The sequence below is a fragment of the Pristiophorus japonicus genome, chromosome 15, assembly GCF_044704955.1.
Source record: "Pristiophorus japonicus isolate sPriJap1 chromosome 15, sPriJap1.hap1, whole genome shotgun sequence".
Classification (NCBI taxonomy): domain Eukaryota; kingdom Metazoa; phylum Chordata; class Chondrichthyes; family Pristiophoridae; genus Pristiophorus; species Pristiophorus japonicus.
This window is the reverse complement of record NC_091991.1, coordinates 180,664,122-180,681,152: the sequence shown is the minus strand read 5'-3', so window position 1 is coordinate 180,681,152 and position 17,031 is coordinate 180,664,122. Positions and strand designations below refer to the sequence as shown.

The following is a 17,031-nucleotide window of genomic DNA, read 5'->3' as shown; positions in this document are numbered from 1 at the left end:
GGATGCATTGACAGTCATTTTCCAACATTCCATTGACTCTGGATCAGTTCCTATGGAGTGGAGGGTAGCCAATGTAACCCCACTTTTTAAAAAAGGAGGGAGAGCGAAAACGGGGAATTATAGACCGGTCAGCCTGACATCGGTCGTGGTTAAAATGATGGAATCAATTATTAAGGATGTCATAGCAGTGCATTTGATAGGTCCAAGTCAGCATGGATTTGTGAAAGGGAAATCATGCTTGACAAATCTTCTGGAATTTTTTGAGGATGTTTCCAGTAGAGTGGACAAGGGAGAACCAGTTGATGTGGTATATTTGGACTTTCAGAAGGCTTTCGACAAGGTCCCACACAAGAGATTAATGTGCAAAGTTAAAGCACATGGGATTGGGGGTAGTGTGCTGACATGGATTGAGAACTGGTTGTCAGACAGGAAGCAAAGAGTAGGAGTAAATGGGGACTTTTCAGAATGGCAGGCAGTGACTAGTGGGGTACCGCAAGGTTCTGTGCTGGGGCCCCAGCTGTTTACACTGTACATTAATGATTTAGACGAGGGGATTAAATGTAGTATCTCCAAATTTGCGGATGACACTAAGTTGGGTGGCAGTGTGAGCTGCGAGGAGGATGCTATGAGGCTGCAGAGTGACTTGGATAGGTTAGGTGAGTGGGCAAATGCATGGCAGATGAAGTATAATGTGGATAAATGTGAGGTTATCCACTTTGGTGGTAAAAACAGAGAGACAGACCATTATCTGGATGGTGACAGATTAGGAAAAGGGGAGGTGCAACGAGACCTGGGTGTCATGGTACATCAGTCATTGAAGGTTGGCATGCAGGTACAGCAGGCAGTTAAGAAAGCAAATGGCATGTTGGCCTTCATAGCGAGGGGATTTGAGTACAGGGGCAGGGAGGTGTTGCTACAATTGTACAGGGCCTTGGTGAGGCCACACCTGGAGTATTGTGTACAGTTTTGGTCTCCTAACCTGAGGAAGGACATTCTTGCTATTGAGGGAGTGCAGCGAAGGTTCACCAGACTGATTCCCGGGATGGCGGGACTGACCTATTCAAGAAAGACTGGATCAACTGGGCTTGTATTCACTGGAGTTCAGAAGAATGAGAGGGGACCTCATAGAAACGTTTAAAATTCTGACGGGGTTAGATGCAGGAAGAATGTTCCCAATGTTGGGGAAGTCCAGAACCAGGGGACACAGTCTAAGGATAAGGGGGAAGCCATTTAGGACCGAGATGAGGAGGAATTTCTTCACCCAGAGAGTGGTGAACCTGTGGAATTCTCTACCACAGAATGTTGTTGAGGCCAATTCACTAAATATATTCAAAAAGGAGTTAGATGAAGTCCTTACTACTAGGGGAATCAAGGGGTATGGTGAGAAAGCAGGAATGGGGTACTGAAGTTGCATGTTCAGCCATGAACTCATTGAATGGCGGTGCAGGCTAGAAGGGCCGAATGGCCTACTCCTGCACCTATTTTCTATGTTTCTATATTTCTATGGTATGTTGGCCTTCATAGCAAGGGGATTTGAGTATAGGACAGGGAGGTCTTACTGCAGTTGTACAGGACCTTAGTGAGGCCTCACCTGGAATATTTTGTTCAGTTTTGGTCTCCCAATCTGATGAAGGACATTCTTGCTCTTGAGGGAGTGCAGCGAAGGTTCACCAGACTGATTCCAGGGATGGCAGGACTGACATATGAGGAGAGACCGGATGGACTGGGCTTGTATTCACTGGAGTTTAGAAGGATGAGGGGCGGACCTCATCGAAACATATAAAATTCTGACGGGACAGGACAGGTTAGATGCAGGAAGAATGTTCCCGATGTTTGGGAAGTCCAGAACCAGGGGACACAGTCTAAGGATAAGGGGTAAGCCATTTAGGACTGAGATGAGGAGAAATTTCTTCACTGAGTTGTTAACCTGTGGAATTCCCGACCGCAGAAAGTCGTAGATGCCAGTTCATTGGATATATTCAAGAGGGAGTTAGATATGACCCTTACGGCTAACGGGATCAAGCGGTATGGAGAGAAAGCAGGAAAGGGGTACAAAGGTGAATGATCAGCCATGATCTTATTGAATGGTGGTGCAGGCTCGAAGGGCCGAATGGCCTGCACCTGCACCTATTTTCTATGTTTCTATGAAATATAAAAGCAGATAGTAAGCGCTTCGACAGGTATATAAAAAGGAAGAGGGTAGCTAAAGTAAATGTTGGTCGCCTACTCGGAACTCCTACATGGCAAGTAAGCCCCAGGTGGGCAGAGGAATCGTTTCAAGGACACCCTCAAAGCCTCCTTGATAAAGTGCAATATCCCCACTGACACTTGGGAATCCTTGGCCAAAGACTGCCCTAAGTGGAGGAAGAGCATCCGGGAGGGCGCTCCCTTATTTAAGGAAGGATATGCTTACATTGGAGGTAGTTCAGCGAAGGTTCATTTGGTTGATGCCTGAGATGAAGGGGTTGACTTATGAAGAAAGGTTGAGCATGATGGGCCTATACTCATTGGAGTTTAGAAGAATGAGAGGTGATCTTATTGAAATATTATAAGATAATGAGGGGGCTCGACAGATGCAGAGAGGATGTTTCCACTTGGGTGAGGGGGGGCGGCGGGGTGCTATGGATCGAGAACTAGGGGGCATGGTTCAAGAATAAGGGGTTGCTCATTTAGAACTGAGATGAGGAGGAATTTCTTCTTTCAGAGGGTTGTAAATCTGTGAAATTCTCTGCCCAGAGAGCTGTGGCGGCTGGGTCATTGAATATATTTAAAGTGGAGATAGACAGATTTTTGAGTGATAAGGGAATAAAGGTTATGGGGAGCGGGCGGGGAAGTAGAGCTGAGCCTAAGATCAGATCAGCCATGATCTTATTAAATGGAGGAGCAGGCTAGAGAGGCCAAATGGCCGACTCCTGCTCCTATTTCTTATGTTCGAAGAGCAGAGCAGATTGAGAGGCAATTTGACAGGTGTTCAAAATCATGAGAGGTCTGGACAGAGTAGATCGAGGAACACTGATTCCATTGGCACAAGGGTTGAGAAACAGGGGACACAGATTTAAAGTGATTGGCAAAAGAATCAAAGGCGACATGTGGAAAAACGTTACCACACAAGTGGTTAGGATCTGGAACGCACTGCCTAAATGGGTGGTGGAGGCAAACTCAATAACTGCTTTCAAAAGGGAATTAGATAAGTACCTGAAAGAAAAAAATTTGCAGGGCTACGGGGAAAGGGCGGGGAAGTGGGATTAGCTGAGGTGCTCTTGCAGAGAACCGGCACGGGCTCAAAGGGCCGAATGGCCTTCATCCATGCTGTAACCATTCTATGATTCTGTGATTCTCTAGTATCCAGGCTGAGTTACGGCTTGTAACTCAGTTCCAAGTGTCTATCGTTGTACGTGTAAACCATTGAAACTCCTAAATTAGATTCCAGTCAGTAAGTCACTCCCAGGTATCGGCAATTCTATATTAACTACCCTTACCCTGCTTTTGGGTCAAGCCGAATTACTTCTGGGCCTGAGTTGGTGTGGTGTGTTCGCGTCCTGCCACTATGGATTTTGGAGATTCAAATATGTGATAACCTGCAGCCTGTGGTCTTAAATTATTCTTGGGATTTTAAAAAAAACTTCAAAAGCACTGTAGCCCAAGATCTTGTAATGGCATCAGTATTGTCACTTTTTTCAGGCTTAAAATGTGCTTGTTGATGCATGTGAAATAGTGTGGAGGCTTGAAATAGAGTAAGAAGATTTTTAATCTTTTTGGTTTGGCCGCTGATTCTTTTCAGTGAAACATTAGTATGGTTTGTTGTGTTCCTAATGATTGCCCGTCTGTCTGACCGAACTTTGGCCTGCAGAGCTTTCAAATGCTTTATTTGACTGCCAATCACATTGCTCTAATCTCGGCTTGTATGAAGGAGCCGCAGATGGAAAGTACAAGGATGACCTTGGGCAGTACAGGCTCTTGCTTTCCTCTTTGCACAATGTACGCAATGTGAGCAATCTGTTGCACTCCTCTCTCTCTGTTGAGGTCTCTCCAAGCTTCCACCCTGCTCTAATTAAGAGCGTATTTTGATCATCTAGATGAAAAAGTGGTAATTGATGGCAGCTCATTAAACTGTTCAGTGGTGTTATAATGTGCTAATAAAAAGCAATGTGCAATGGCCCTGAGGATCGCACAGACAGTAACAAGTTTTCACCTGATTTGTTGGTGCTATGAGGAAATGTACTCAATGTTTGAGTGTTGGAGGTGTGTGCCTTTCCTGGTGTACACCATTTAAACCTGGCCATTTCAAATATTTGGTAACTGGAAGGATCGACCATTGCCGTGGATTGCGCACGGTACGGATTGTGCAAATATATTCAATGAGCTGCCTCCAATCTGAATTCAAAATTCTCTTTCTCATTTAAACTAACAGCAGAATATCATTCAACCAAGCAGTACAGCTACCCAGACGCAACAGTTCATGGAGGCTCAGCAAGTACAGCACACCAAATGAGACAATTGCTTGGACCCGGTTTGCACTCGGGTCTGCTGATGTAATTCTGAGTTTGAAGTCAGGACGGGGGAAGGGAGAAGCTTATATTTTAATATAAATTCAGTAGACAATGAACCCAGATGGGATTTTGATAAAAAATGAAATAGTGAAAAGGCTCTTTTTAAACCCTTGCACAGTGAATTCCAAACCCATCCAACTGAGATGAGCACACACCGGGCCCCTCCTCCCCGCCCCCTCACAGGTGGCAGGAAAGAACATTGGAACCCAGTTCGCTGTAACTGCTCTCGCACATCTCCCCGCAGTCAGCTATGCAGCATCATTGGCTGAAGGACGGGGAAAACCTGTCTATCTTGTTGAAAATTGCACATACTCTGGGGCAGTGGGGGTGAAAGCATTGCCCCAAAAAAGCCAGATTGTCGACTATCAATTCATTAGCAAACCTGTGAATATTGAGCCTAATTATTGTAAATTTTATGCAAAGCTTCCAAGTAGAAGCGGCACTTTGGAAAGGGCATTTCATGGTATGGGGGAAAGAAAGTCGTTTGTACCTGATGTAAATCTCTTGTTAAATTAGTTCCTAATGTGCCAATAACACCAGTAAGTGATATTGACAGAAATTAATTTCTCATCAGGTCATTGCTCACCACTGTGAAGGCAAATTAAAACGATACTAAAAAGGGATGTGTTTGGCCTGGTAAGGACAATAAAATGGGCTCGCACAAGACTATTGTGAAACGGCAAGGGAAATAAGTCAGACATTACTTTTGAAATGTTGTGGAACTAGATGCTTCTAATTGTTGGGTATTTTGTGCAGCTAGTTCTATTTAATTAAACTTAGAGCGAGGAATTATTTTTAAATGATGGTTGGAGAGATGGGTGAGACTGGAATTGCGGAAACGCATCTTGTGTTGTGTAGTCACCGGCTGCACGGACGCTGGGCTGTGGAGAAAGTGTGTAGCCCTTCCCGCAGTCTCGTAGCATCAGGCCAGATAAGTACAAGGAGACCTGCTGCTGATTACCACCCACTGCCCATCCTCAGCAGATGAATCACTTGGAAGAAGCACTGAGAGCAGCAAAGGCTCAGAATGTACTCTGGGTTGGGGGACTTCAATGTCCATCACCAAGAGTGGCTCGGTGGCAGCACGACTGACCGAGCTGGCCGGAAAAGAAAGACTTGCATTTATATAGTGTCGTTCACAGCCATCGGACATCCCAAAGCACTTTACAGCCAATTAAGTACTTTTTGAAGTGTAGTCACTTGTAATGTAGGTAATGTGGCAGTCAATTTGCGCACAGCAAGCTCTCACAAACAGCAATGTGATAATGAATAGATGATCTACTTTGTACTTATCTTGGTTGACAGATAAATATTTGCAAGGCACCGGGAGCAACTCCCCTGCACTTCTTCAAAATAGTGCCATATGAACTTTTACATCCACCTGATAGGGCTGACGGGGCCCCGGTTTAACGTCTCATCCGAAAGACGGCACCTCTGACAGTGCAGCATTCCCTCGGTACTGCACTGATGTGTCAGCCTAGATTTTTGCACTCAAGTCCTGGAATGGGACTTGAACCCACAATCTTCTGACGCAGAGGTGTGGGTGCTACCCACTGAGCCACTGGCTGACACCGAGTTGCCAGACTGGGCTTGCAGCAGCTGGTGAGAGAACCAACACGAGGGCGAAACCTATTTAACCTCGTCCTCGCCAATCTAACTGTCGCAGATGGAGTGACCAGCGCACAGTCCTTGTGGAGACAAAGTCCCGGCTTCACACTGAGGACACCCTTCCATTGCATGGTGTGACAGTGCCACCGCACTAAATGGGATAGATTCAGAACAGATCTAACAGCTCAAAACTGGGCATCCATGAGGCGCTGTGGGCCATCGGCAGCAGCAGAATTGTAACCTAACGGCCCAGCATATCCCTCACTCTACCATTATCATCAAGCGAGGCAACCAACCCTTGTTCAATGAGCAATGTAGAAGAGCATGCCAAGAGTAGCACCAGGCCTACCTGAAAATGGGGTACCAAACTGGTGAAACTACAATATAGGACGATATTCATACTAAACACAGCATCCTATAGATATCCTAAGCGATCCCACAACCAACTGATCAGATCAAAGCTCTGCAGTCCTGGCGCATCAAGTCATGAATGGTGGTGGACAATTAAACAACTAACGGGAGGAAGCTCCAAGAACATCTCCATCCTTGACAATAGCGGAGCCCAGCATATGAGTGAAAGAAGACAAGGCTGAAGCGTTTGCAACCATCTTCAGCCAGAAGTGCCGAGTGGATGATCCATCTCGGCCTTCTCCTGAAGTCCCCACCATAACAGAGCCAGTCTTCACCCAATTCGATTCACTCCACGTGATAGCAAGAAACAGCTGAGCGCACTGGATACAGCAAAGGCTATGGGTCCCGACAACATCCTGACTGTAGTGCTGAAGACTTGTACTTCAGAACCAGTCGTGCCTCTAGCCAAGCTATTCCAACACAGCTACAACACTGGCATCTATCTGACAAAGTGGAAAACTGCACAGGTATGTCCTGTCCACATAAGATAAGACAAATTTATTCCAGCCAATTACTACCCCATCAGTCTGCTCTCAATCATCAGCAAAGTGATGAAAGGTGTCATCAACAGTGCTATCAAGCGGCACTTACTCACCAATAACCTGCTCACTGATCCTCAGTTCCGTCAGGACGACTCTGCTCCAGACTTCATTGCAACTTTGGTCCAAACATGGAGGTGAGAGTGACTGCCCTTGACATCAGGTCAGCATTTGACCGAGTGTGGTATCAAGGAGCCTGAGTAAAATTGGAAGTCAATGGGGAATCAGAAGGAAAACTCTTCACTGGCTGGAGTCATACCTAGCAAAAACTAAGGTGGTTGTCGGAGGCCAATCATCTCGGCCCAAGGAAATCACTGCATGAGTTCTTCAGGGCAATGTCCTAGGCCCAACGATCTTCAGCTGCTTTATCCATAACCTTCCCTCCATAATAAAGTCAGAAGTGAGGATGTTTGCTGATGATGATCAGTTGTTCAATTCCTCAGATGAAGAAGCAGTCCGTACCCATGTGCAGCAAGACCTGGATGTCATCCAGGCTTGGACTATGAGTAACATTCACACCACACGAGGGCCAGATAGTGACCACCTCCACGAGAGAGTCCAACCACTTCCCCTTGATATTCAATGGATATTCCATCATTGAATCTCCCACCATAAACATCTGGGGGTCACAATTGATCAGAAACTTAATTGGACCAACCACATAAATGCTGCGACAACAAGAGCAGGTCAGAGGCTGGGTATTCTGTGGCGAGTGTCTCACCTCCTGACTCCCCAAAGCCTTTCCACCATCTACAAGGCACAAGTCAGTAGTCTGGTAGAATACTCCCCACTTGCCTGGATGAGTGCAGCTCCAACAACACTCAACAAACTCGATACCATCCAGGACAAAGCAGCCCGCTTGATTGTTTAAGGTGGTGGATGGGGTATCATTCACTTCCTCCACCACCGGCGCTCTGTGGCTGCAGTGTGTTCCATCTTCAAGATGCACTGCAGCAACTCGGCAAAGCCTCTCTCTGCCAACACCTCCCAAACCTGCAACCGTTACCACCTAGAAAGAAAAGGGCAGCAGGTGCATGGCAACATCATCACTTCCAAGTTCCCCTCCGCACACCATCTTGACTTGGAAATGTATCGCTCTTCCTTCATCATCGTTTGGTCAAACTCCCTCCCTAACAGCACCGTAGGGTTACCTTCACCACATAGCTCACCACCACCTTCTCTAGGGCAATTGGGGATGATCAATAAATGATGGCCTTGCCAGCGACACCCATATCTCGTGAATGAATAAAAAAAAAACACCCATAGACAAATAATGCCTTGCTTAAATGTCTTCACCACTTCTAATTCACCTTGCATCTAAAACAAAGCGTTTTGCATCCTGATTAATTACCTGTTGAATCAACTTGACCACTGTCACATAGATGTAGTCTCCTGGCCTTCATTTTATAAGTATTTCTATCTATTTTAAAACACTGAAATAAATCCAGAAAAAGATTCCACTATTATTACATTATGGTGTATGTCAATAGCTAGAGGAGTTCGAGAGATTGCAATTGAGAATGGAATTCAAATATTCATGAATGCAGTAATGAAGAAAGTGCATGTAAACTGGCATTTTCTCTCCCTGCTGCCTTTTTCACACACCGGTGCTCAGAGGTACTGTATTTGTATGCATAAATGTTTTTAAAATTAAATTGATCAAATAAGATGACAGACACACTTTCGAAGTGGGCAGATGAAGGGGAAGGACTGTTTAGAATCTAGTTTTTCTGTTTCCTGAATTGCTTTTTGATGATTGCAGAGGTGGGAGGAGCCGGGATAGGCCATTCAGCTCCTTGAACCTGTTCCACCATTCAATTGAATCATGGTGGCTCTGTAGCTCAACTCAATTTCCCCATCTTCGCTCCACATCCCTTGATAACCTTACTAAAGAAAAATCTTAACAATCTCAATACTGAAAATTTCAATTGACCCAACATCCACAGCCTTTTGGGTGAATGAATTCAAGATTTCCACTGCCCATTGTGTGAAGAAGTGCTTCCTGATTTCACTTGTGAATCGTCGTCTTCTAATTTTAAAGTTATGTCTCCTTGTCCTGGATTCCCCCACCAGAGGAAATAATTTTTGTGTACCTACCCTTTTATAAGTTTAAAGATGTTGATTAGATCTTCCCTCAACCAACTAAACTCAAGTCAATGCAAGTTTATGCAACTTGTCTTCATAATTTAACCCATCAAATCTGTGCTTTACCCCTCCAAAGCCAAAATATCCTCCGTGTTCTTCAGCAAAAAGGCAGCACTCGAGATGGGGTCTGACCAAGGCTCGGGGCTGGATTTTCGGCTGATTTGTACCCCATTTAGTGCCCCATTCAGCGCCTCGGCGGGGCGCAAAAATGATTTTTTTTTGCGGGGCTTGAAATGAGGCGCACAAGATTTTGCGCCTGAGTGTCACCGATGGTTTTGCGGCGGCGCTAAAACTTACCACTGGTTTGACCGTTTGGATGACGTGTATTGCTGCGCTACTGTCCTGGGAAGAACTTTCGACCATTTTGCTTGATTCAGTTTCTGCCCAAAAACTCTGCCAGCAAAAACAGGCGAACCCAGGGCGTACCAGGCACTAACAGCGCCATGTTGAAAGCAGAGGAGAAAGTCGAAAGTCGCAGTTGTGAGTAATTAAATGGATTGGGAGAAGAACGCTGTGTTATTGCATACTTTTGATTGTGAAGTTTGTGAGTTTCTAGTTTGTTTTAAAAAGGACATTTTAAAAGATGGGGGCCATGCTAGGTTAGGAGCCAGTAATCCTGGCTGCTATATTCATGTGGCTTCAAGCTGGAATCAGGCTTATTTTTGATCATTTGCAATGTAATCGAAGAGGTCGCAGACGTATGGGGGGAAGGAGGCTTTACCCCCCACGAGTTTACAGGGAACATCGCTCATACCTCTAGTTCTCTGAGGCACTGTGGTTAGAAGGCTGCGCTTCCAAAAAGAGGTGGTCACAGAGATACGCCAGCTCATAAAGGCAAACCTACAATCTACCAGCGGCAACAGGACTGCACTGCCCATCGAGGTGAAGGTGACTGTGGCACTTGCCTTCTATGCTTCCGTCTGCTTTCAGGCATCAGCAGGGGACATATGCTCCATCTTACAGCACGCTACACATTGCTGAATTCGCCACGTGACTAATGCACTGTACGCACACTCGATGGACTTCATAAACTTCCCAATGACCAGGGAGATTCAAAATGAGAGGGCTGTAGATTTTGGATGATTTGCTAGCTTCCCCAAGCTTCAGGGTGCCTTGACTGTACACACATTGCCCTGTAAGCACCTTTAGAGAATCCAGAGGTTTTCCGAAACACATAAGATAATGAGGGGACTCGACAAGGTGGATGCAGAGAGGATATTTCCACTCCTAGGGGAAACTAAAACCAGGGGACATGGTCTTAGAATAAGGGGTCGTCCATTTAAAACTGAGATGAGGAGGTGAGGATTGTAAATCTATGGAATTCTCTGCCTCGGAGAGCTGTGGAGGCTTGGTCATTTAATATATTTAAGGAGACCAGACCAGAAGCGCGGGAAGAAAAAAATAAAATAAAAATTTGCACATGCGCAGAACGGTCGATTATTTCAATACCAGAACTTTCGGCTCCGGCGAAACGCCGGAGTTAATGCTAACACTCCTCATAAACTTTCATTTGCCGAAAATTCCTCACTCTGGCGCTAACGTTAACGCGGTGCTAAATTTTTGCCACGAATTGCGCCTGGAAACGGGCGAAAACACAAAAAGCCGGAAATCCAGCCCAGATCTGGGCCGAATTTTCGCCACCATTCTGCTATTCTGTTTTTTTTTTTGAGCAGACTAAAATCTGCAAGTTTCGCCAAAGTTTCTGCGCTATCCTTGCGTCCGATTTTTTTTTTTTAGTCTCAATTTTTTGACGTCACTGAGGACGGTATCTGCCGGGCGCGCCATTTCTGGCCATTTAAGCGAGTTTGGCCAAGCACGGTTTTTTCAAAAATGGTGCAGTGCACCCTTCTGAAAAACCTTCCCTACGCTTAAGAAAATCGGCACAGAGAAGACGCCATTGTTTTAGCGGAGCTGAAGACACGGCACCAGAGGGTGGGACATTTTGGCCCGGGATTGCAGCGGCACCAACACTGTAGAGGTGAAAAAAATCTATAAATGCTAAAAAGGAATAAAAGAATTTCAGGTTGTTTCATGTATTGAAATTTCAGTCTGTTGTCCCAAGTCGCACTTAGTGATCTATTTTACAAAGGGGAAATGCTTTATTTGTGCCTCAGCCCTTCAGTGTGTCCCTTGTTACCCTGGCAACCTCCGCTTTTTGGCGCATACCTTAAGTTCCACCCACAGAGCTCAAGGATAATCTTCGCCGCTCCAAAATGAAAGGTTATGCCGGTGAAACTTGCAACTTTTTTTTTGGCGCGGTCGGGCCACTAAAAAAATCAGACGTACCTCTGCAACTGCGCCAAAAAAAGTCCATGTGGAATTTTGGTCCCAGTGTCTGTGATTTAGTTTTAAGGAAGAGGAATTCAAATTGTGGCACAGTTGAATTCCTCTAACTGTGCCTGGCACCAGCTACAAGTTTGTAAATTATGTCTCGTCTCTTGACTGGCACAAGGGTGACACTGGAGACAGAGCTGTTGCAAAAGGATAGGCAATAAATGGAACCAGGCATCGGGAGCAGCTTGTCAACATTTTCAACTTGGATTTCAAATATAAAATGATTTCTGTCCATTTTTATAGATGTTTGGTCTGTTAAAAGAATAGACTACATCAGGAAGTTTTTTAAAGCAATTTTGTACAACAGTTATTGCCATCCGTCACATGCTGTATTTCTTGATCCTATACTCTCTGAAAACTCTACCATTGGCTCGTGTTGTGCCAGCATTGTGGGCAAAGATTACAACAAAGTGAACCTGCCCATTTTTATCCTGCATTCTTCAAAGTAAGTTGTTGCTGAAATCAGCCCTGTGCACAAGTTAGCAATTTAATACAAAGAAAAAAATTGCATTTATATTGCATCTTTCACAATCTCCAGCTGTCCTAAAGAGCTTCCCAACTCGTGAAATACTCCTGAAATGTATATTTTGTTATAATGTAGGGAAATCAAGCAACCAGTTTGTGCACAGCAAGCTCCCACAAACAGCAATGAGATAAGTAATCAGAGAATCTGTTTTTAGTGATGTTGGTTGAGGGCTAAATGTTATCCATGACACTGGGAGAACTCGTGCTCCTCCTCGAATAGTACCTTGGGATCTAAGAGGGCAGACAGGCCTCTGTTTAATATCTCATCTGAAATACAGCAGCACAGCACTGCCTCAGTATTGCTGAGTGTCAACCTCGATTATATGTTCAAGTTTTTGGAGTCGGACTTGAACCTCTGACCTTCTAACACATCAAAGTGCTGCACCTTAATACAAAGCCACCTAATGACAGAATCCCTCTTCATTATTATACTACAAGGTTATTTGTAGATTGAGAGAACAACCATCAATGCTAGAAATCTGAAATACACATCAGTCAGCACCAAAAGGACAAGCTAACCTTTCAGCTGAGCCTCTTGATCTGCATGCAATGCAGCATATGCATGGTCCCAGGAGTCGTTTATTCTGCTTCCTGCACACTCTGGAATTTTCTCACTATATCACGGCTGGAAAAAATATGAATTTCCTTCAATTAAGGCTTCAGTGCTCTGCGTCAGTAATGCTGCTGTCTCACACCACTGATTATTCGAATATGAATGAAGTCCATTGACTTGTCCACCTGTAAGACTGAAGTAAGTAGGAGAAAATACTTACCTTTCTGCAGTGCCTTATCATGTTGACAAATGCCTAAAAGTGCTTTACACAATTAATTACTTTTCAAATGCACTCCCTCTTATGTATGCTTGCTCTGTCTTATAAAATATAAAATAGGCTTTATCCTCTTGTATAATAGATGCACATTCAATTTAACACTTGCTCCATGAGCCTGAGTGATGCCAAAACATCACTGTGCAGCACATCACTCCGTTTTTAATGCACCAACAGCTGTGCAGCATGTTGATGGAGGAAGAGATTTGGGGATTATTGTAGAGAAGTCATTGAAATCATCAGCCCACTGTATAAGTTCAGCAGAAAAGGCAAATGGCCATTATGTTGCATTAACAGAGGAGTTGGTCACTGGGGTGCAGTGTGAAATATTATGGGGCCCAAATTTCCACAACCCCTTTTTTCGATGCACTCCCCCGAGATGCGGCGACTTTGTGAGCTGGAAACGGCGCTGAAAAAATGTGCCCCCATTCTGGCTGCTCTGCCGAGTGTCCCGGGTCCTGGCGCGGCGTATACAGTGGCGTGGGGTGCAGAGCTACGGCCCTGCGCCGAAAACAGTGCTGGCAGCTGTCCGCATGCACAGTGGAGTCTGCGCGCATGCTCCTCGCCCTCCCAGCGCTATTCCCGAGGATTATAAAACAGTACTCCTGGTTTGCTTTCATTGTACTGAGCAAGTATTTTTGGACATTTGTTCCTTCGAACTGTTTTTCTTTATTATCAGTGTCTCTTTCCACTTTTGGATTTGTTTCTTTCCTTCAGCAGACAATTTCTTCCATTGAAGCCTGTTAACCTGTGGAATTCTCTACCGCAGAGAGTTGTTGATGCCAGTTCGTTGGATATATTCAAGAGGGAGTTAGATATGACCCTTACGGCTAAAGGGATTAAGGGGTATGGAGAGAAAACAGGAAAGGGGTACTGAGGTGATGATCAGCCATGATCTTATTGAATGGTGGTGCAGGCTTGAAGGGCCGAATGGCCTACTCCTGCACCTATTTTCTATGTTTCTATGTTTCTTCTTTTCATAGTTTGTTTTGATTTGGCCTTCGCCTTCCAAGTATCCAAGTATTTAATGCTCATGGAATTTCCCAAAGTTTTTAAAGTGGAGCAACTTTTCAATTCTTAAAATCTGCATTTAATGGTGATGCACGTGAAACCACACTCAATAAAAATCGTGCATCCATACAAGGCTGTGTTCCACTGCCCCCTCATGCAGGCTGTGAGCAGGACCCAATGCTCGCTGCCCCTATCCCTGGCCGAAGGGACTCCGGGGTGGGCCTGCTGTGGATCTCTCTTTTTTCCCCCCCCCCCCATCCACCCCCCTTCGCTGATGCCATGTTCAGCCTCTCCCTCCTTCCCCCGTTCACGATGCCGCGTTGAGCGTAGCCTCCTGATGTGTCTTCCCACCCCCATCCCAGGCCGAATGGCCTCCTGCACAGGCCGGCTGCTGCCGAGTTTAGTTGAAGATAGGATTTACTTCAGTTATTTATTTGTTAATTAAATTATTTACCTCAGTTCTTTGTTTTTTATTCAATGCTTATTACTTTTTGTGCTGTGTTTAGTGCTTTGCAAGTCTTGGTGCAGGTCCTCTCAGCTTCCTTGCATTTTTTATTTGTTATTGAATGCTTATTTTTGTGCTTTGTTTAGTGCTTGGTGCTTTAAATGTACTTACCTGCGCAAGGGTTTTCTGTGCGGGCCACAAGTGGCCACATACGCTGGCCTAAGTTAGTTTGGAGCAACTCTTAGCTGTCTAAACTGGCTTAAATGGCCAAAACAGCGTAGGTGGCTGGTAACGCCCCCTTTTGGAAAAAAACTAAACTTTAAAAAAATCCTAACTAACTCACTTACACTGGCGCAAATTAAATGTGCAGAATGGGGATTTTTAAGATATTTCAAAAAAATCAAGTTGTTCCTAAAAAAAACGGAGCAAATCCTGGTCAAATTTGGGCCTACCATGCCATAGGAATGATTATATCGAATGTAGGGTGTAGAAACAGGCCACTCAGTCCAACAGCTCTCTGCTAATGTTTATGCCCCACACGAGCTTCCTCTCACCTTATCAGCAAATCCTTATATTCCTTTCTCCCTTGTGTGTTCATTTAGCTTCTCTTTAAATGTATCTGTGCCATTAAATGATCGTATTAAAAGAAGCAAAAAAAGCTCAATCATTACACAATGCAGATGATTTTGTGGGCAATGTTAATGTCTGGTTGAGGACGGGGAGAGTATGTAAGATGCAATAAAACTCTGTATGGGCAAGTCAAAATACATAAAGTTGATTTGTCATTTTTTAATAAACCTAAACTTGCAGATTGCGATGGGCAGTTTTCTTCCAATTTGCATCAGGCCTGCATTGTAGAACTGAATTAAAATAGATGACTTTTAGCTCAACATATGGGCCCATCAACTTTGAATCTGAATTAAAACTAATGTTCTAATTTTGGAACATACCCTATGGCACACATACAGGGCTTGAGTAGCTTAGCTTCGACTATTGTACTATGTAGGAGCCTCTGACCCAATATAGTTGCTCATCATGTTGGGCAGATGAGTCACTGTATGTCCTCTTGGCCTTTAATGCTACATGTGACTCATGGTGTATTGAGTAATTTGTTGAAGTTTAACCTCTGGGAGAGTGCATGCCAGCATGTGGTGAACAGGGGTGTTCCATTAATCCGCAACAGTTGATGGTTCAATTAAAAATTTTTGTTGAGCAGCTCAGTGACAGGTTTTAATTGTACCATATGGCCGTGCTGCATCAGAGATACTTAATGGAAGTCAGTATGATTTCTCTCATCCCATCCTGCTCACCTTGCTTCCCTTGCAAGTAAAGTGAAGGCAGTTGGGATGGATTGATGGGTCCAGACCATTTCATATTAGCTGCATTGTTTGGCTCATGAAATGACACTTGCCATGAATTGTTTCCCTTCCATTATGGATCATCTCAAAATAGACTGAACTTTTTGATGAGACTAAATGGACCTGTAAAAGGCAGATTCAGAGACATTGTTTCTGTGGGACCTGTAATTAGTTCTCTGTAAATTACCATGACAACACTTGAATTCATTCTATACAAGCTATAATTGCATTTTTTAAGTGTCACTTGTTAGACTAACATGGAAACTTGAAATATATTTTTATGCTGGTATTCAGTAAGCACACTGCTGCCGTACCAACTCATTGCTGCTGTTTCCTTCCTTGCTCTGTATTTCTGTCTTTTTATTTTGTTCCTTCAGTTTTGTCTTCCTGACTCTCAACATTTGTCTGTCACTTGCAGGCTAAGGGAGGAATACACAAGCATTGCTCAGTATAATTTTCCTCGCTACTTTTGTAATATGTTCAGTGCATCACCTTTATTTACTGGAAATCTGCTTTCATTTATTTTATTATTATGCTGATGTGATTTTTGAAGAGATAAATGTTTTACTGATTTGTTTATTTTGTTTGGACAGCCTGGGTTCATCTTTGGTAAAGAAGTTGTATTATTATATCAATATATTGAGACATCCAGAGCATGCCCGGCATTGCACTGAGTTACAATGCAAATTTCTATGTCACACTTTTTAAAAGGAAACAATCAAAGAACAACAATCTTTTTATGCTGCTTTCTTGTGACCTTGGAGCAGGACCAAGGGTTTACAGACAGCTGCCAATCAAAGGAGAACTATCCCAATGGAAATACCTTCCACTTGACCTCAGGATCGGCCTAATAGCAATCCGCCTGTTCAAGATGTATTTAGAGCAATTGAGCCTTTTGACCTTAAAGGGATGGGCCATTTAATGCAGGGAACCACCTCAACAAAATTATACATTGTGTGTTCATCATCATCATCATATGCAGTCCCTTGAAATCGAGGCAGACTTGTTTCCACTCTAAAAGTGAGTTCTCAGGTGACTATACAGGAATTACAGTCTCTGTAACAGGTGGGGCAGACAGTGGTTGAAGGAAAGGGAGGGTGGGACTGGTTTGCCGCACGCTCCTTCCGCTGCCTGCGCTTGGTTTCTGCGTGCTCTCGGCGACGAGACTCGAGGTGTTCAGCGCCCTCCCAGATGCTCTTCCTCCACTTTGGGCGGTCTTGGGCCAGGGATTCCTAGGTGCTGCTGGGGATGTTACATTTATCAAGAAGGCTTTGAGGG

At 44.4% G+C, this 17,031-nt stretch overlaps 1 protein-coding gene and 1 long non-coding RNA gene across 5 annotated transcripts in view; one reads left to right on the top strand and one right to left on the bottom strand.

The window, feature by feature from the left end:
* LOC139281294 (probable helicase with zinc finger domain) overlaps positions 1-17,031 on the top strand; it is a 369,458-nt gene that overhangs the window by 224,414 nt on the left and 128,013 nt on the right. The window lies entirely within an intron of this gene.
* Positions 1-17,031, bottom strand: part of LOC139281295 (uncharacterized) — a 48,095-nt gene that overhangs the window by 9,390 nt on the left and 21,674 nt on the right. The window contains exon 2 of the long non-coding RNA XR_011596859.1: positions 16,068-16,172. This is a non-coding gene — a long non-coding RNA (uncharacterized lncRNA). The remainder of the gene's footprint in view (positions 1-16,067; positions 16,173-17,031) is intronic.